At 37.5% G+C, this 21,204-nt stretch overlaps 1 long non-coding RNA gene across 1 annotated transcript; it reads right to left on the reverse strand.

Moving 5' to 3' along the window:
- Window positions 1–15,228: 15,228 nt before the first annotated feature.
- Window positions 15,229–16,043, reverse strand: LOC130421442 (uncharacterized). The gene is made up of 2 exons (XR_008906812.1): window positions 15,992–16,043; window positions 15,229–15,483 (listed from the first exon to the last, which is right to left on the reverse strand). It is a non-coding gene; the product is annotated as an uncharacterized LOC130421442 (long non-coding RNA).
- Between the last annotated feature and the right edge of the window lie 5,161 nt (window positions 16,044–21,204).

The raw sequence follows: 21,204 nt of genomic DNA on the forward strand, positions 1-21,204 counted from the left end.
TGGTAGCTCTTTTAACTGACCGTGGCCAAAAAACGTACAGCCATTTACCTGTGACATGTTTTTGCATAAGGAGTAACCTCTAAGTGCTGACAACATGTGTTCATGTGCCAGGGAGTCTTCTGAAATATAAACTTTACATAATATTTTTAGCTCATTCAGTCTTGCTAGATTTTGAGTTATTTGTAATGGTACATGTTGTGTCCCATTAAAAAGTTTTAGCAATCTACCATTATGTCCTTCAAAAACGAATGTTGAGGTCAAGGACAAAGGGCCATGTCTCCTGACACTCTCAGCGAAGTGAGTGAGGAGATGAATGTTGTAAGAAACTTCTTGTTTTTTATACAGAGACTCAATAAGAAGTACAAATTCACAAAGTGCCATATGTGCATTATCAATGTTCACATTTGAGATATGTGAACTAGTTAGCAAAAAAATGGCAAAGACTAGTAGCATCCAGTGGTTGAAATACCGGGTGGGTATTAAACCCTTCAGTACAAACGGAGAGATAAAAAGAAATGTTCTCCACTAACTTCCTTTCCATTTTGACGTTCTTTCACAGATCGTGGCAATCTGGTTATTTCACTATGTGGCCGCACCGATTTTAAACGTTTGTCTATCTCCTGCATGACACTTGGGCTTTTTACATTTACTCCGGACACTTTGTTGTCAAACCACAAGCCTGTTACTTGGCGCACTACTCCAAGAAGAACACTATGTAAATAGTCTGGAACAAAACTGTCTGCCATGTCAAAACACTGTAAGGTTGTCAAAAGACTTGGCCCTTTTACACCATTCACTGGGTTGTTACAGAAGCCAGTTCAGCATCATGAATCATGCCTTCATGTGTTCTCAGACTAGGAATAGGAACTGAGAGAGGGCAGACCCTGGTAAATCCATCACCCTTTTCCACTCTTTCTCCAGGGTGAGTACAAAAATTGCAGCCATGTGCCCCATTAAACTGGTTAATATTTTGCACAGGAGCCCTTGCAACAGAGTCAACAGTGCATAGAATGGTAGCGACTTTGGAAAATTAATATGTTTTTTTCGCAGTGTTGTACCACACAACACCTTCACTTTCTAATGATCGACAATCCTCTATGAATGGTTTCAAAAAGCTTTCAATTTTTGGCTTTGTTTGACCAAACCAGAGTGCAGGTACCAACACAAAGTTTTTCCGCTCAGATAGAGTTACCTCGTTTATGATACACTGAACGGGCCACATTGAATAACTGGAAGAGTTAAACACTGGGACACCATCTGTATTCCATGTCAAAGAAATATTACTGCAGCCTTTCAACATTGTGATTCTCTTATACAGTGCACCATCACAGACATCCTGAATACAATCAGAATTGTTATTCAATGCTTGTTTGTCTTTAAGATTATGGTTTTCAAAAAGATTTTTAATTTCATCTCTCAAGCTAGTGTACATGAAATAATAACCCTTACCCAAATGATCTGATACCTTGCATTCTGTATCACACATTGGACAGAGTACGCTCTCAACATCTAGTATACCAATGTAAGCTGCACAATCAGGATTAAGACAGTAATGATGTAACTGCCAGCTGGTTTTGTCAAAAGCTCGATTGAACAGGTAGTTGGTAGAGGGTAAACTATTTTCAGGGAGAAGCATCTGAAGCAAATCCAGTAAATCCTGACATCCTGCCTTGGTCACATGGTGGCGTAGCATGTACCTCAGAAGTGCGGTTAGACTTTCACCTTTTGAAAGTTTGGCTCCCGGATACAAAGGCTGGTCACCATCATGGATAAAGGTTTGACCTGTGTTATTTCCATCCTCAGGATCGACTGACTCGCTATTCTTGAGATGAAAAAATAGAAGAAATTGATGTATGACTAATGAATGTGATTTCGTCAGAATACGATCTCCATTAAACTTATGATTTAGTAGAAATTAGGAATTAGCTTAATATAAATTGTAAATTCATTTTTTTAATTTCATTCATTCACTGGCCTATGATTAATGCCTATAACTATTAATTTCAGAGCTAAAAGCAATATTCTGCTGGTTTAAAAGTTAGGTTACTAATTGAGGGGTCTGCTCAGGTTCTAGAAAGAATTTAACTGGACAATGTGTAGGCATCAATATGATATAAGACAGTTTTGCTTGTCTATCAAATGAAATTTACTTTGTCAATGTGTATGAAATCATTAGTATGTACTAAATTGCCTTTGTGTTAAATATACTTTCTCCTGATTTCCTTCTAAATTCCCTATTTCTTGATAAATACAGATGCATAAAGAACAAATCTTTACATATGAATTAATGAATTAAAAATAAATATTGTAAATATTGTTTTTTTCAGAGCAAGCATACAACTGCAAGTCCACTCGTAATAAGTTCCCTAGATAAGAACACTTAACTCCTCATTGCATCAAGACCTGCTGTGTCATCTGGCTACATGGAGAAATATTTAAATGACACACAGCTTACAACAAATAGCTCACTACAGTACATGTTATAATGGCAAAATGTAAAGTAATTAGAAAAGAAAATACAGTACAGACAAAGATGTAAAGTAAACAATTAATTCCAAGAGAAAACTAAATTCATTTTCAGTGCAGCACTATTACCTCTTCTCTGTATAGTAATTGTGTGTCTTCAGATTCAGAGTCAGTACCTTCTGGTTGCTTTTCTGTATGTATCTTAGACAATCAAATCAAATGACCATTAAACTTGTTTAAATGTCTCCAGTTTTTATATGCATATAATTGCAAAATGCTAATTACAAAAACTATATAATATAATTATTATACTAAAGGAGCTGAATTAAACATAGACTGTTTCTTTTATTCGTATACTCAGATGACAGGCTACCACTTTCTCTGGTATATCGCACACTGGTGTTAGAGGAGTTTCTTCTTCGTCATCTTCCAAAAATATTTTGTACTTGTTTCTTCTGCTTTTTTTTATTTGGAATTACGCGGTCATCTTCTAAAAGTATTTATATTTTCGCCCTTTGGACATGTTTCACGTATATAGAAATCGTGACTAGATTTAGTTTTTCGCGCCAATGCAACAGTTGTCCTGACAACAAGTCTCGAGCGCTGCTATTTCAGTCAGTCCACAAACAAGCGTCTACAGTATCCTGCAGGATGGATATAAAATACGTATTAGTTGATTTCTTCACTGACAACACTATTCATATATGTGAACTATCGCAATTAAAACACAGATGTATGAAAAAACTGAATCCCGATGCCATTCACAAGTGGGACAAAAATGAAGAGGAGTACATTTTCTGGAAGAAGAGTTCTTCATGCGAGCTCCAGCGCTGGCCTTGTCGAGTCATCCAATTCAGTGGTGAGTAACGTTATAAGTGTTGTATCGTGTTCAAAACATTAGTTATAATTTTAGCGAAATGTGAAATATGTTTTTTTTTTGATAAAAATATTACAAATAAGAGAAATAAGCTTACCCAAACGGATGAAAGTGAGTTAGTCTGAGGAGCGCGAACTTAAAGAAACAGTTCCAATACAATTCTGAATGAAACGATGGTGATAGAGAATATTACTTTTTAAAGTGAACTATCCTTTCATGCGATTGAAAGACTACAGTTTAATTCACTAACCATGATTAAACTTTGTCATGTGATGCCCAACGAGGGATTTCTCCGTCAAATTTCATGCAACCTCAGACTGTAGCTAAAATGATGTCGGTGTTCACACAAAAAACCTAAACTGTCCACACTCAATGGACTGTCAATTGTAACTGCAGTTGCGGCATTACGCCATAATTGGGGCGCTGTTTCGTTATCAGCACAGACGCTGGAGAGTAGCAGAAGGAGCTGTATTAGCTGTATTTCACGGCTGTTCAGGTTTTGTTTCTTTTGCATTCAAGCACGTTCAATTTCTTGAAAATGTTCCTTAAATTAATGTGGCATACAGCATTGTAATGTTTCAGTTGTGCAGTTGGCTCGTTGAATCAGAGTCAAACTGTACACAGCGTTCGCCAATATGAACGCAGAACGAATCGCAAACAAATGACTCATTTGAACTGATTCGTTTAAACTGTTGAAACTTTTCAGTCACTAGCGGTTTTAAGAGATCAATTAATCATTCAAAGGACCGGTTAATTCAGTTGCCTGTCAATTGTAGGCTGAAAAGTTGGTTGAAAATGATAGAGCTTAATTTTTTTTGGTTGAATTAAAGTAATGTTTTAAATAACTTAATAATTGTCATTTTCATTTTATTCTAGAACTTGTTATATGTTGTTTTTAAAGTGCTTTGTTAATCCACTTAAAGGTAGGGTAGGCCTACATGTGCGTTTGTGCACAAGAACAGGATGGCACCACCTCCGCCTCATTTTGACCAAGGAAAAACTCTGTATTATTAATCAGTCCAACCAGCTGTACACAAATTTAATTATGCAATTATAAATATGTTATGAACCTACACTGAATGTACTGTGTAATTTCTTTCAAGGAGAGCGCCAACCCCTAATTGACACTAGGAAAAAAATTGAAAAAGGGTGTGCCTTTGACAGAATACCCCTCTTTGCAAAAGAAGAATCGTTGGGGAAAGGGAGAAGAGAGAAAGTTAAAAGGAACTTCCCAGATGTTGGTGAAACTTCATTCCTGGACCAGGTATATATATTTATTGCTCCCTAGATTTAGTGATTCTAGAGCTATACATGTACACCTGATTTTAGATGGTGTTTAATCCAGATATTTATTTTACTTATATTGTTTGGTGCTTTCAAGAAAATGCACCAGTTACAGCTAAAAAAAGACCAAGAACAGTATTCAACAAAAGATAATGGGAGCTGTGAAAGAAAGTTGTTCTCAAATTGTGGTGAGCAGCAAGCTACTTTATTCGTTTGTTCTTATTATAGTAGTTTAGAGAAGATTAAAGAATTAAAAGATGAAATAAAAGAACTACAGGAAGATTTAAAATATGAACGGCGCTTCACGATAAAAGCAGAGAGAGAACTGAGGGAGTGAAAAGGTAATGAAATCTATAACATCACAACATTTTTTAATTTCTAACAACAATCTAAACAATTATTGTGTCCTACTTAAGTTATTAACATGTCCAAAGTAAACCAAATTTCTGATAATTCAGCATATTCAAAGTAATCATCCTTTCCCTAAATATTCATTTCACTTTACTTTACTTTACTTTTGTCATGGTCAATACACAGGCGAGACCCAATTGCGGGGTGAACAAAAGAGTTTATTGGAGAGACAAAGTCAATAGCACAGGGAAAGTCCAAAAACTCGGGGCTTTATCACAGCGAGATGAGGTCGACTTCCGGGTACCGGTAGACCGGTAGTAGAGGCGCAGCTCAATTCCGTGCGAGACAGAATCCCGGGTACCGGTAGGTTGGTAGTAGAGGCGCAGCTCAATCCCGTGCGGGGTTTCGTGAAACACGGAAGAGTAGTCCCGGGGCGTCAGATCGAGTTGTAGGAAAAAGCCCCACAGATTAGACGAGGAAGGCAGATGCCACCGGTTGGTGTACTCACAGGCAGGCGTGGAAGCGTGGAGAGAAGCTCGAGAAAAACTGTGACAAGGTAGTACACGACAGACTAGGCAGGAACAAAATAAAGACTTCTTTAGACGAGCCGCAGCTACGTCTAGGGCAGTCTGAACTGGCAAGATACAATGCAACGGCCAGACAACGGACAACAGATACAGAGGGATAATATAGGAAACTTAACGAGATAACATGGTTAACAGGTGCGATGGAGTTAATGAGCTAGAAGTGAGATTCTAAACAGGTGTGTGAGCATGAGTGGAAAATCACCCGTGTTGGGGAATCCTAAGGAAACACGGGGGCGGGGAGAGAGACGTAGACACTGAGCACGCGGTTAGCGGGTAGCCAGCCTCGTGCTCAACAAACAACAACACACCCACGTGCAGAAGAAGTCCCGATCCGACCTGGGTCATGACAACTTTACTGTAGCAAATTCTTAGCAAACAATACTGAATGGCTGTTTTTTTCATTATTAAATCATCCAATTAAACAATTGCCACAATGTTACATTGACCTTTACAGAAAAATATTCTTTCTTCCAGAAATCCATGCTGTTGTGCAGGAGCTAAAATGTACAGTTGGGGAAATTATGGTGATGTGCAATTCAAAAAAGAAACCCGACATAATGCATTTGCCATCATCTTTTGAGGACACTGCTGGTCAAAACCAAGAACCACGCATTGCTCAAGAAAGTGGGCAGGTAAGTGAGTCTCAGTGTGTGTCTCAGTCAGCTCCCAGTTAAGTAGTCAGTGCATTGATCAGGGAGTTGGCCATTTTAAGGGCTACACACACCTTACTATGTGTCACTGTGTGTCAAACCTTCATAATAATTACTGCAAACCTGATATTTCCTGAAAGGTAACTGATTACATCAACTTAGGAGAGGTGGTGACAATAAAGAGAAGCCAATTTGGGAGGATCAACACCCAAGATTTAAAAAAAATTACAAGTGAGCTTCTCTTGGTGACCTTTGGGAGAGAAACTCTTGCCACACACTCTCTAAATGGAAGAAAGGCGCCCAATGCCGATACCAGCAATGAGGCACTTCCGGCTAACAAAGTGTCTGTCTTAATAGGTGACTTCTGGTTTAATTTTTCAGAATAAATGGGTTATTATTTGTTAATTCAGTTTGTTTCTGTTTCTTTTTTTTTACAGGCTACATCCAAAAAGGGTTTTGTGTTTCCACATCGGAGATAAAGGCAGTCATAAGAACAAAGCTAAACAATGAGGACAAGCTCTTAAAAAAACGAAACCTCGCTGATTGATGCGAGAAAACAAACATGCACAATTTGTTGATATACACTGTTATATAATGCATGTTATTTAAGGTTAAAAAAGCTATTTACTCACATCTATTGTTGCAGTTTCTATGTAAATTACATGGATTATATCCAGTATTGGGGGGCACGTGGCTTAGTGGTTAGCACGTTTGCCTCACACCTCCAGGGTTGGGGGTTCGATTCCCGCTTCCGACTTGTGTGTGTGGAGTTTGCATGTTCTCCCCGTGCCTCGGGGGTTTCCTTCGGGTACTCCGGTTTCCTCCCCTGGTCCAAAGACATGCATGGTAGGTTGATTGGCATCTCTGGAAAAATTGTCCGTAGGGTGTGAGGGTGTGAGTGAATGAGTGAGTGTGTGTGCCCTGCGATGGGTTGGCACTCCATCCAGGGTGTATCCTGCCTTGATGCCCGATGACTCCTGAGATAGGCGCTGGCTCCCCGTGACCCGAGGTAGTTCGGATAAGCGGTAGAAAATGGAATGGAATGGAATATCCAGTATTGCTCATGTTTAATAAAACTGCTTCTGGCTACTCAATGGTTGTATTTCAATGATTAAGCAGTTTACTAGCATTTTACTTCACTAGCAGTGTTATTGAATTGCAGCTGTATTGCAGTAATACTGCACTTGTATTTTAGTTGTACTTCAAATGTATTGTAGTACTATTGCAGTGGTATTTTAGAAGTACTTTAAAAGTATTGCAGTACTGCAGTAACTCCATTAAAACTCTTCAAATGACATTTATTACTATATACTGCAAAATTGATTTTTTTTTGTGTCCAAAAAACAGCATTTTTCTACATGTAATAAAAACTGTAGTGTTACTTATAAAAAACTTCAGTTTTCTTTTGTAAGGGTAAGCTTCAATCGGTTCAGAATTCTGCAGCTCGTGTTCTCTCTAGAACACCTTATACTGAGCACATTTCTCCAGTTCTCCAGCAATTGCACTGGCTTGCGGTTAAACATAGAGTTGAATTCAAAATCTTGCTTCTCACTTATAAGGCACATCATAATCTTGCACCACAATATCTTACTCAACATCTTCATGTTTACACTCCTATACGTGCACTCAGATCTTTATCCTCAATTTCTCTTGTGGTACCTCGGATTCGATTTACTACTATGGGTGCCAGATCTTTTAGTAATGCTGCTCCCCGCCTATGGAACTCTCTTCCTCTTGATGTTCGCAATAGCGAATGCTTGTTGACTTTTAAAAAGGCGTCTTAAGACATATATTTTTCAACAGGCTTTTTTATAACTTTTTAATATGATTTATTGAGACTTTATTGCACTTTATATGTATATGCTGTTTGTTTGTTGTGTGTTTTGTTTTATGTAGTGACCTGTATATTGCTTGTGAGGTGACCTTGGGTGTTCTGAAAGGCTCCATGAAATAAAATGCATTATTATTATTATTTAAATCTTTCAATTTAGGATCTCACAATTTTCACACATTTATAAAACAGCCCTGAGCAATTATTGAAATAACCACACAAAGATTATAGTCACCAATCACCTGATTGCAGGGAAACATAGCTTTCCTTGCCTCAACAAATGTCTTTTAAATGAAACTGGAAAAAACCTGAGATTCGGAGGCACCCCTGGCCGGTTGTCAAGGCACCCCACTTTGGGAACCACTGCTCTAAACCTAACATTTATTTGTTTTGCTAAATACAAAGGAAGATATTTGGAAGAATGTTACCAAATGGGGAATGAGATCTGAGATCTGGTTCAACGATTCAAGTGTTTCCTGAACCAATCGTTCCAACGACCAAACGCAAGCAGCATCTTAAAGTTGTACAAATTTAATTTGACAGCCCTGGGTGGAGTGACTTATGAATTAATGAAATATCATGAAATAAAATTTTGGATAACAAAAGTTGACGTTAAATGCAATGTATGTTATTTACAGCAAGAATTTTACATTAATTTGAGCTGAACGTTTTATTAGTAGACGTCATTACTCCATCACCTGTATGGCCTCATAAACTAGATTGCTGGGTCAACATGGTTGAAAGGATTGATCTCTGACAGAATTACTACAGTAATTCGGAAACAGTCGTAACTACGTCAGTAATTTCCCAATGATGCATCGTACTATGGTGGTTAACCAGCGAGTTATGTCATTGTTCGGGAAACACACCCCTGTTTGGTTAATGATATTCTAACAAATATCTTGTGGCTAGAACCAAGAAATGTTTACAGGTTTGGAACAACCTGAGGGTGAGTAAATGATGACAGAATTCTTTCCCTTTAAGTGAGTTGTGTTATTAATGTGTGAGTGTTTTGTGATAATACAGTGCTCTGACATCATAGTTTCAACTAATCAGTAACAAACCCTCAGGGTCCTCTAGACCCTCAGAGATGACCAAAACTACGTAAAAAACGTTTTCAATGAAAGTCTGTTGCTTTGCCCCAATAGAACAGGTCTGTTCCACCTCCTGCAGTGCTGCTCCGCGTATGACTGTAAAGTATCATGAGAGTAGTAAGGGAGCAGTCTGCTCTTGTGATACTGTGATGTCATCCGCTGAACAGTCTGCTGTTCAACTGCTCTGACGTAGAGGTCTAGCTATGAATGAAATAATGACCAAGCCATAGTAAATCAATAAGAGATTCATTTTAAGTGACAGTGAAACTAAACAATTGTACGTTCTTTCTAAACAGGGGACAAATTTCAGCTCTCAGTGGACCGTCAGCCTAAAATATTTTTGAAAGCATTAAAGATCTCATAATAATTGAATATAGATTTACAGTAATGTCTCTACGACATTTAAATCAAACGTAAAAGCAGAAACACAAACTCACCAATGACAAGAAGACTGAAATACAGAATCTGAGACATTTCTGAGGAAGAAACACATTGAAAACCTCAAATGTTAAACTTCTGTTTGTAAAATCAAATAAATCTATGTGTATGACATAAAAGTTTGCTTCGTTTCTGCCATGTATAAAAGTCAATGAAGTTAAAAGTCAACATTTCTATCACTACTGTATCTCTTCAGTAAATCAGTTTCTTGATAACTTTTCATTAAAAGTTATTTTCAGATCAATTCACAAAAACAGAGTCATAATATTAATAGAAATGAGAATGTAAATAGTTCTTAGTCTTCATCTCTGTGTGTGTTTCTCTCCTGAATCTGCTGCTGTTTCTCTCTCTCTCTGTGTTCATGTGTTGTTATATTACTTCTGGTCTTCAGCACCTCCCATCTTTTGGTTATTTCTGTAGAAAGACTCATTCTCATACTTTACATCCTGCTTATTTGTATCCTTGTTCACTCAAATGAGAAGAAACAAGGTGTGTGTTCTCTTATTTGCATGTGTGATGTGTGTCAGCCAGCGAACACAAGATAATTAGAGACACAGCAGAAGTTGATGTGGTGAGTTACTAAATATATATTTAAAACAACAAACTTATAGATTTTAGGCATGACTTTAAAAAAACAGGTCTGATAGACTTTTGTACTACAGTCAGCGAGCTGTTCAGCTGTTCCCTTTTGAGATCGATGATCACACTATGGGGAACGCCTCTGCTCTGGGGGTCTCATGCTTCCAGAGGGACGACTTCCTTTGGCCTAACATCAGGTCTTATTTAAAGAAGGAGGTCACATTGATGTACGGCCCTGCGTGAGAAAACAGATTTGTGGTGTGAGATGTCAACATTTGCTGTTTTGTCATCTCATGTGTGTGATATAGAAAAATAATCTTGAATTGAATGAATAAGATAAAGTTAAACCTTAATTCTAGATTATTTTTCTTACCCCATTTGCTTGTTTTAAGCACAAATTCACTGAAATTTCATGGTTTTTTTTTTTACTAAAAACAAGACTTATTTTTTAAGGTCATTTTGCTCAACAAGAGAATGCAAATTGATTTAAGAATGTTAAGACATTTTTACTGGAAAACAAGGAATAAAGACTAAGTAAGAAAGTCATTTTTTGCAGTGTGACGTTCAGGAAGCAAAAGTAATAATTCTAATATGATGAGGCTCTCATATCTTGTCTCCATACTCACTTAGCTTTATTCCTCTTTATTCCATCAGTCCATTGTTATTATATTAATAGAAGTGTGAGTTTTCATTATTTCTTATGACAATAAATATACTTTTAAACGTCTTACTGTGAATAAATGTAATGCACTGCAAAAAATGACTTTCTTGCTCAGACTTTTTTTTTCTTGTTTTCAAGTAAAAATGTCTAAAAATTCTTGAATCAAGAAGCATTTTCTTGATGAGAATACTGACCTAAGAAAATAAATCTTGTTTTTATTAAAATATATGAAATTTCATAGAATTTTTGTTAAAAACAAGCAAAAAAATCTGCCAATGGGGTAAGAAAAATAATCTTGAATTGAGCATCTAAGAAAAAGGTCAACCTTAATTCAAGATTATTTTTCTTACCCCATTGGTAGATTTTTTTTGCTTGTTTAAAGCACTAATTCACTGAAATTTCATATTTTTCCCCAAAAACAAGACTTATTTTCTTAGGTCATTTTACTCATCGAGAAAATGTATTTTTATTTAAGAATTTGTAGACAGTTTAACTGGAAAAAAGGAAAAAAAGACTAAGTAAGAAAGTCATTTTTTGCAATGTGGTTACCAAGTATTGCTATACCACCCATTAAATCCTCCTCAGACCTTCACTACGACATATGTGTGGCTTAAAAGTGTTTATAGGTTCAGGTTTGACTATATTAAATGCAAGTAGTTAAATGCGTTTTCTAATAATAAATTCTAATAAAGAAACAATTTACTTGTTTATTTGTTATTTTAAAACGATATGTTCACGTGTTCAGGTCTCTTTCTGATTTAAATGTAGTTTGCATGCAGCTCTTGACCAATAACTCTCTGTATCCAAATGTTGATGTCACAGGGGTCCGTTCATGCTTATTTTTGTGAGCAGTGTTGTTATGGTGGTTAAAATTCAAATCCATACAAATGTTTTTCCAAACAAACAAAGCGCACATGTTTTTTCCTGAAGCAGGAAGATAATCTGTGCACAGATGTCTAATATTGTGGCCTTTTGTTGTTGTACACTGTAAAAAAATCCCTTGTCTTACATTTTTTTGTTATCTTGTTCCTTTGACTCAGTTATTTGTGAGGCACAGAAAGGCTCAAATCTGTCAGAATCTGCTTCTTCAATACAAACGTTGTGTCAGTAAATGATGATTGTGTGGTGTCAGCCCACTCCCGCTTAGATCAGCTCTGAGTGAATGTGTTTGAATAAAAATTCTGTTAAATATCTGAATGCATACAGCACCGCTATCACTATATAAACATGAAGATGAACTGGACTGAAGCTCAGAGATACTGCAGAGAGAATTACACAGATCTGGCCACAGTCAACAACATCAATGACATGAACAAGCTGAAGAAGACTGTAAATAACAATCAGAAGGTCTGGATTGGACTGAAGAGAACAGGTGTTAATATATGGAAGTGGTCTCTGGGTGATCCTGTGAAATATATGAACTGGGAAATTTAACAATCAACTGACAAAAATAATTCTGCTATTATAAGAAATGGAAAATTGCATCATCAGGACTCTAATGTGCCATCACAGTTCATCTGCTACAATGGTGAGTGACAGCAAACCTTCACTTCACAAAACATGATCATAAGAAAACAATAATAAACATCACAGTTAAAACACAGAAGACAAGTGGGACAGATGAACAGGTTGGAGCTGAACCCTGCAGGATTAGAAGGGCCACTATCCCAGAACAATGTGATGTCACATTGATTACGCCCGCCCATGAGCGCTCACAGACTCCGCCTTATGAGTGCTTAGGTCCATGTCATGAAATGTGGGGAAGAACCCAATTGCAGACAGCAGTTTCAGGGGGTTAACAAAAAGGATTTGTTAACATAAAACACTAAAAGTTTATAGCAATAAGCACAGGTAAATAGAAACGAAGACTAACTAAACACTAGACTAACCAAACACTAGACATGAACTAAACTCAACACTTACTGAGACAAGACGGAAAAATCCTACAACAGGGACACGAGCTTGAGGAACAGGTAAGTGTAATGAATACAATGAAGCACAGTAGTACATAAATCCACAAGTAAGCACAATGAACGAGTACAGGACATTGAACACGAGGGTTATAAAGGGGATCAAATCAAGTGGGGACAGGTGTGGGGCATGAACTAATAAACAATCAATAACGAGAAATACAAGAGGGCGGGAACAAAGAAGAGACCGGAGAGAGCATAAGGAACAAGGGATGATGACAGAATCATGACAGTTCTACCTTCTGCCAGAAACTGATTGTTTAGAGTGGACCAGTACCAGCTGTTCGCGATCAAGCTTCATCTCTGCAAGATGTAAATATATCTAGACATTTTGTAATGTATGGTTGAAGTAAGTATCATGGTTTTCAACGAGGACCCAGGTGCAGACAGGAAAATACGGGGTTATCAGAAAACTTTATTTAAAAGGGAAAAATGTAAACCCTCGATGAGGGAACAAAAACAATAACAAAAAGACTTCTCCAAAACGCACAGAAAAACGTTCCACTATGGGGCAAAACAGTAACTAATGCAAAACTAACAAAACATACTTTAAGGGGCAAAACAAGGCAAGGCAGGGCAAGACAATGCAGGGCACGAACAGGAAGGAAGCATGAACACAAGGTATCACAAAACGAACCAGCACAAGACAGCAAATACGAGGGCTATATATAGGGAGACTAACAAAGGAAAATAACAACAGGCAGGTGTGGGTAATGGGACACAGGTGGAAAGCTTTACAAGGCACGAGAGGGGTGGGCCAAAGATGAGAACAGAGAGAACACATTAAGTCATTATTGACAATAATATAATTCTCTCCACACAAAACCTAAGACTTTGTCATGACTCTGCACCACAAGATCAAGATAGACATTACATGGAGAGGCAGAATCATGACATAAGCAGTTACTGATCAACATTATATCAATTTAAACTCCACCAAATACATGAAAAAACAACTGAATTAAAACAATGGTTAGGGCAGGCCTATTCTAATTCATAGATTCCGCCCTCATTTACACATTTTTCATTTGTCAGTTCTAACTTATACATAACATCATTTAACAGATCACCAGTGATTTTGGCTTTGTTCTTTCTCACAACTTCCAACTAGGTAACCATTTGCATATTTACAGACGAGCTGTGTTCATGTTTGTATATCAAAACAGTTGATAAAAGTGACAGGTTGTTGCAGGTCCGGCGCTATGGTGGGCCATTTGAGGGCCGTGCCCCCCCCCCCCCCATAGTTGTCACTGATGCCCCTCCTGTCCCTTTTAGTTATTCTTTAATATTTAATGCGAACAGTAACTTAAACGAAATAAAATGAAATTAGTGGGGAAAACACATAGTTTTATTTATTCATGATATGTTACTAAGCTTGATCATCATTGGTCAATGCTTATTGGTCACTGGGAAGACTTTTACACTTGATTTGTAGCACAAAGAATGCATTTCAAATTGTTGTCTGAATCGTGTATTTGAATCCATGCCCAGTGTGCTGACTGCTTTCAAACATGCATTAACATTTGGCGCTTCCACAGCAATATGTGAGAATTCATTCTACACTCTGTTCCGAAAAAACATTTTTCACAGACGCACAATGCTACACGAGAGAAAGCCAAGGTTGGTGCGGCTTGCATTTGAGAAAGACTTGACACGCATATGCACAAGCGAATGGAAGGACAAAGTCATCTGCAACTCTTCTGAGGGTAAGTCGTTTGTTCATTTCACTTATTGCAGCCAGCCCTGGCTTCATGATAAGGCCTACTAAGCAGATGAATTGTTGATGAATGTTTGCTGGCTCTATCTGCATTTGTGTTTTATACTTGGCTGCCTGTAAGATATGTCAGCTTATGTAATTTCTGCCTGGTGCGTGCCTTGTCCAATAGGCTTCTTGATGCCTGAATGCATGCCTCAGTTATGTCAGCGGTCATGTCATGTTACTTCTATGTTGTCCAGGGGTGTTTCTGATGATGGTGGAGGCTGGTGTTGTCTAATGTTTATGACCTAGGTAGGCCTACTTAATGGTTTTCTGGAAGTGCATAAACTGTTGAGAGGTAAACAAACTATTTCTGACATGTGTTGTGGGAATATGGGCATTGTCCCTTTAAGAAGTTTTTTAGTCCTGGCTGTACTGAATGATGGGAAAAAGTAGTGCGGGTGCGGGGTATTCACATGTGTGAGAGAAAAGTAGCAGACAGAGAAAAAGAGAGTAAGCTGCTTTAGAGGTTTTGTTGTTTTCTTTGTAAGTTCGTGAAACCACCCGGGAGTTCAAGTGATTGTCAAATGGTATAGTGATGGATGGAGCTTTCGCTGACGAGATTAAACAACGTGCGTCGTAATAACTTTGTCGGGTCATCATTGTGAGAAATAGACCAGAGAAAACTGACACTGTAACATTATCTGTGACCGGAGTGGCGGATTAACAAAAAGGTAACACATGTCAGAGATGGGTAAACTGCATTTATTTGTGTTTAGCCTCCACAAAAGGAGTATAGAGAGTGTTCGATAGCAAAGTTTGTGAAGGTTGGACTGTATTAGGTGAAGGTATGTATCTAGCATTCCTCAATGGGGTGCCGATTAGAACACAATAAATCCAATCAGTTCCATGAAAAAGGTGGCGTTTATTCGAGAAACTGGGAGGTACACAACCCAGCAGTACACAGGCTAGTTGTTCAAATCTCTGTTTCTGTGTGGTCTACAAAGGAAAAATGAAGTTATATATTAACATATGTAGTAAGCATTATTACACAATATGATTATAATAACAAGCCACAAATAAAGAAGTTCTCATGCTATGCTAAGAGTAAAATAAAGAAACCAAATACAAGCATTAACATTAACATTGTATTATACTGCCACCCTTTGGTATAATCGGAAATACACTTTAAACCGTAACAATGATTAAAGGATTTAGACGTCTGTGCGCAATCTGAAAACATTGCATACATGAGCAATAAATTCGCTAGCATGTCAGCGACCAATGCTATGTTTATACACGTACTAAGCAGTAGTTGCAAGATACAAAATACAGATGGCAGGTAATACTGAACATAATCAACACATCCACGTGCGCTCAGAAGCACGCGATAAATGGCATCAACACGCATAAATAACCGTCAGATAGAAACCGGATGACATTCTATAGATGCTCAACAAACAATAAGAGTAATATTTATCTTCCGTTGATTAAACAAGAAACTTACATTTGTTCATTAACGCACACTTTGCGCACACAGTCCCGCTAGCATCCAATGCTTAGTCACTCTAACCGACAAAGAAGACTGACGCAATCAGCGCATGCGCACAGGACTCAGCCTTTCTAACAGAGAGCATAACTTTACCACACCCCTTTCGGCCTTTTATTATACATAGCTTCGACTAAGAGACATGATATGGAAATGAACAAGAACAAGAATAAATGAAATTAGCAAATTATTATTAATAATGTAATTATTAAATCGTTTTTTAAAGAATTCCTGCTGTGTTGGACTATGATTTCGCTGTCACCACTGCGTCAAATGCCGCCAGTGACCCAATGCCTCTCCAGTAGACCTGCTCTGGCGCTGACTCTGGGTTGTTGGGAAACGCTGTTATGCTCATTCATTTCAAATGTATAGATTATAAAAGGGAGGAACAAGACCAGTGGTATAATAATAAACTTAACTAAGCTGTGGACATGCTGCTTTTAGTCATTTCAGGTGACATTATGGCATAGTTTGCATCTCTGCATGTTCCCAGACACAAGGCTTTTTTCCAGGACTTTTTTAACCGCCCTAAATAAGCGAACAGGCTGGTGATATTTTTTTGTGGTAAAAAAAAAAACTTAAACAAAACTTAAAGGGACCAAAGTACATAAAAAAGGCAACAAGCCACTTTTGAAAATTCATGTAAATTCATGTAAATTACGTTCAAACTGGCATTCTGTAAATGTACATTTTAGTGGTGAGTCCACAGGGACAAAAAAAAATAGCACATTTGTTACCTGTTATTACAGCTTGTAACCCCTGCTGAAAAAAACACAGAACCATGGCCAAGAACAATAGACAACGTCAGTGGTTATAATGGTCATTGTATTGGTTTTAATGGAAAGCATAAAGTTGTTTACTGGTATGTGATGGCATCTATTGGCGGGGTGTTATCTAGCAGTGAAACACACTAAGTATCATTTTTGTAATGGTTAAAAATAGAAAAAGCTACATTTCTGCAATGTTTCTATTGTTTTTCAGCAGAAATATGCAAATTATGTTAATCGTGTGAAACAACAGCAACTGAGCAATATAAAACTGGCATGTGCACCTCATTTGCAGCTTTAAACTGAGATATCGGGACGTGACAGGGGTGATAGTGAACAGGGCTGACAAAGTATGAGGAGATGGGTGGAGAAATTCACAGATACTTGTGGAAGACTGGAGACAGGATCTTCAAGAGGTCAGTAATAGCAGGCTAGCATTCAGTCTATAACCCAAAGAGAGACCAGACAATGATCGAAACTGTAGCTGATTGTGGTTCTGATGAGTTTATTGATTGTCCTGTAGGCAAGCATTAGTGACTTGAATCTAATACGGGCTTCGACCGGTAGCCAGTGGAGTGAGATGAAAAGGGGAGTCACATGAGCCCTTTCGGGCTGTTGGAAGACGTACTGCTGCGTTCTGAACCAGCTGAAGTGGTTTGATAACTTTTGGGGGAAGACCAGCAATGAGAGCATTGCAGTAGTCAAACCTTGAGATCACCAGGGCCTGGACAGTGAGTTGTGCTGCATGGTCAGAGAGATAGGGTCTTACCTTTCTAATGTTGAATAAGGCGTATAGGTGTGACTGGAAGTAGTGAACAGCATACGGCCCCTTTAAGGGGGCGGGGGAAGTAAATGGTCCAGGGTTTTTAGTCTCGCGGTAGTAGACAGGCTATCGTTTGTTCTCATCTCTGCGAGTGCACGCGGCAGTTGTTCTCCCCTGGATTGGCGATTGGAAGAGCTGTAGGTGACTTCTGTTTGAGAACGTATGTGTGGGATTTGCATACTTTTAAAGTAGTTTTATAAAAACATCTTTTAAATAGAATAAAGGCGTACATAAGTGTAATGGGGCAATGTAATGTGTTGTGATAGGACTCTTCCTACTTCGAGGATATTTGGGGTCAATATTTGGGGTCTCTAGGAGATGCCGTGTGCGATGGTCGTCTCCTTTATGAAAGAAGTGGCTTCTACAAGTCTAGTAGTATTAATTATATTAATCAAGGTATGGTGTATGTATATTTATGATTTTGGGAATGATAATGTAATTGGGAGAAAGGATGTCATGTATTAATGACCTTAATCGTGTTGAGCATAAAAGGATTGGGCAACATTTTAGGTGACTATTTTGATTTTATATTTATCACTTTCCTCTTTAGTGAGGTGGTTGGCAGCCCAGCAACACAAGGTCTCTCCCCCTTCACGAGGCAGCTCGTCTTGTGGCCGTTTACAGCGTTTCTCCTATCTATGAGGCAGCCTGCTTGTACAGTTCATTCAATCAGACTCAAGAGGTATGAGCATTGTATATTAATGTTAATGGTCATACAGATAATGTTGTGTTGTATGCATGGACATTTTAAATGTTGAATGTTGTTTATTTGCAGGCTCTGGATAGATGGTCGTATCCGAGAGCCACTGTTGTCTTTCCCACTTTATTTCTTTTGTTTTGTTTTGTTAGTTTCTTTTTTTTCTTTATCAGTCCTGTGAGGTAGAACATTACTGTATTTTTGACGATAGACCTTTTTTAATTTATTTATAATAAACCGTGAAGATTTAAATTATTTGGGTTGGTGTTCTGTGACTCTAGGTTCATTGAATTGAACTACCTGTGTGCATAAGTCATTCAGGTCCCCCTTCCTGTCGAATTGGGGTGGCGTAGTCTGTCAGTAGCCTTGCTTTTGGAGATCAGCCAAATGTGACGTGTTACATACGGATGACCACGTTGTCTTTGCAATGTGATCCTTGAAGGACAGCTGTTCATCAAATATGACTCCGAGGTTCCTTGCTGTTTTGGAAGGAGCGATTGTGGTACTGCCAAGATTGATGATGCGATCGTGTTGCAGCGTGGGTTGTGCCGGAAAGACGGGTAGTTCTGTCTTGGTAGGGTTCAGCTGGAGGTGTTGGCTTTCATCCAAGCTGAGATGTCCAAAAACTCATTGTCTTATAATGATCTTAGGGAAAGGTTCCCAGATGTAACCAGATCTTCCTGGACCGCTTTTGACGAGCCTCCAACCGGGTCAGTCCAGCATGGGATTCGGGCGCTCTAAAGAGGAGGCTAAAGACCGCAGTCTCAAGCGTTGCATGAGGTCGGGGAGTGAGGTTTACACACTGCACAGCACTTTACTAGCCGGCCTCCGTTAGACAGGGCTTACACCTATTCCTAGATCTAGTAAAATGCTGGATTTGTCTAAACTGACAATAATCTTTTAAAATCAAAAGTGCCACTGCTACTGTTTTGTGTCAAAATTCTCATCTGTAATGTTGGTAACACTTTATAATAACTGCACGCCCTGAATAATTAGTTAAGCATCAGTACATAGTTAATTAATCATTTATGAAGTATTGGCCCCACATTAATAGACATTAGTAAGCAGTTTATAAATACAGCTATAAATGCTTTGTTCTTGATTTATAAGCATGTATATAATATGCTTAATAATCAAATTTTCATATTTTGTTAAGGATAAATTCATCATTTCTAAATTAAAGGATTACATTACTTACAAACCAGTTAGTTAGGAGTTGTCAGTGGTTCATGAGATCATTTAGAAAGTGTAAGTAAATGATTAATAAACTCTTTGAATGCACATTTATGCATCTTATTATTCTGACATATAGTAACAGTTACTTAATTTGATAATAAATGCTTTTTTAACAAACATTCCTGCTGTAATTCATGATTAATTAAGGTAATTATAAAACATACTAGTTGTTAGATAACTATTTTTTGTGAGCTCATCTAAAGTGAGGACTGTGTATGCCTTGTAAAGCATTTACAAATGAGAGTTGCATATCACTTCACAGTTATATTTTTTGTGTGCAGGAATTTTTTTTTTTTCAGAAGTTTATTTTTCATTTTATAGCAATTCATTTAATGTTAATTTATATGTGCGGTTGTACAATTTTAATTTTGCAGAGGTTTATTATTTATTTTAAATTAAATCGTTTTATATTCATTAATATGTACAGTTGTACAGTTTAATTTCTTTTGCATCTTGAAATAAATATTTATTCTTTATCTTTAAACTTTATGTTCTTTATCCCTCGGTGTTGTGTTTTTCCTATTTCTGTTTAGAAGATAACTGAGCCTTTAACTCTCATTTGTAAATGCTCTACAAGGCATACATAGTCCTCACTTTAGATGAGCTCACAAAAATAGTTAACTGACAACTAGTAAATGTTTTATAACCACCTCACTGTAAAAAATGCCTGTGACATTAACGGTAAAATCCTGTTGTTTTCACACAAAAAACCTGTTATCAGAAAATGTCCGTAAAAAATACGGAGAAACACTGTAAAATTGTCTGTAAAATTAACAGCAAAAATTCCATTGTTTTTACGGAAAAACCCTGTAAAAAAATGCTGAAATTAACAGTAAAATTCTGTAGTTTTCACAGAGAAAACTGTTGTCAAAAAACGTCCATAAAATACGGATAACACTGTCAAATTCTCTGGGAAATGAACAATGAAATTCCAAAGTTTTCACGAGGAGTTTTTTTTCAACTCCACAAACACTTTTATCACCTTCACTTACAGACACCACTGTCACTTTATTTCTGTTGCACGTCTACAAAAGTTCTTATTGAAAATGAACACAAGTTTACATGTTGATGGTTTTGTTGAGTCACCATTATGGTGATGAGTGTTTGCTTTAGTTGTGGTCTTGACCCTTTGCTTTACATGTGAAGAAGTCTTTCCACAGTATTGACATCTATGAGTTGAAACACACTGACTCAGGTGGGTGGAAAGCTCAGATAAAGCTAACGCATTACATTATTTGTGTTGGTGAGTAAGTACATGTTCTAGAGTGTAGATAGTGCTTTAAAGTTACTTGTTGTCTTCATTTATGATATTGAATGAAATTAATTAATATACTGAATGTCTTTAACAGCACATCTAACACATGATAAATGTTCTAGCAGATATCTAGAATATAACAGTTTGTCTCAAAGATGGTGACAACAGAAAAAGCCCTCTAAAGATAAACGCAATGCATTCTGGGTATCATCAAAGCACAAAACTCATCAATGACTCCCAGCATGCATTGCGGCTGTAAGCTTTTCATTTGTTAGTCACCACTGTTGAGATTCATACACTGATTCTTCAAATACTTTTTAGATTGATTGTTGCATGAAATGTGAATTTTAAAACTAAATTCATTGAGGCGTTTGTAACAAGAAATACAATAAG

Source organism: Triplophysa dalaica, chromosome 5 (genome assembly GCF_015846415.1).
Source record: "Triplophysa dalaica isolate WHDGS20190420 chromosome 5, ASM1584641v1, whole genome shotgun sequence".
Lineage (NCBI taxonomy): Eukaryota > Metazoa > Chordata > Actinopteri > Cypriniformes > Nemacheilidae > Triplophysa > Triplophysa dalaica.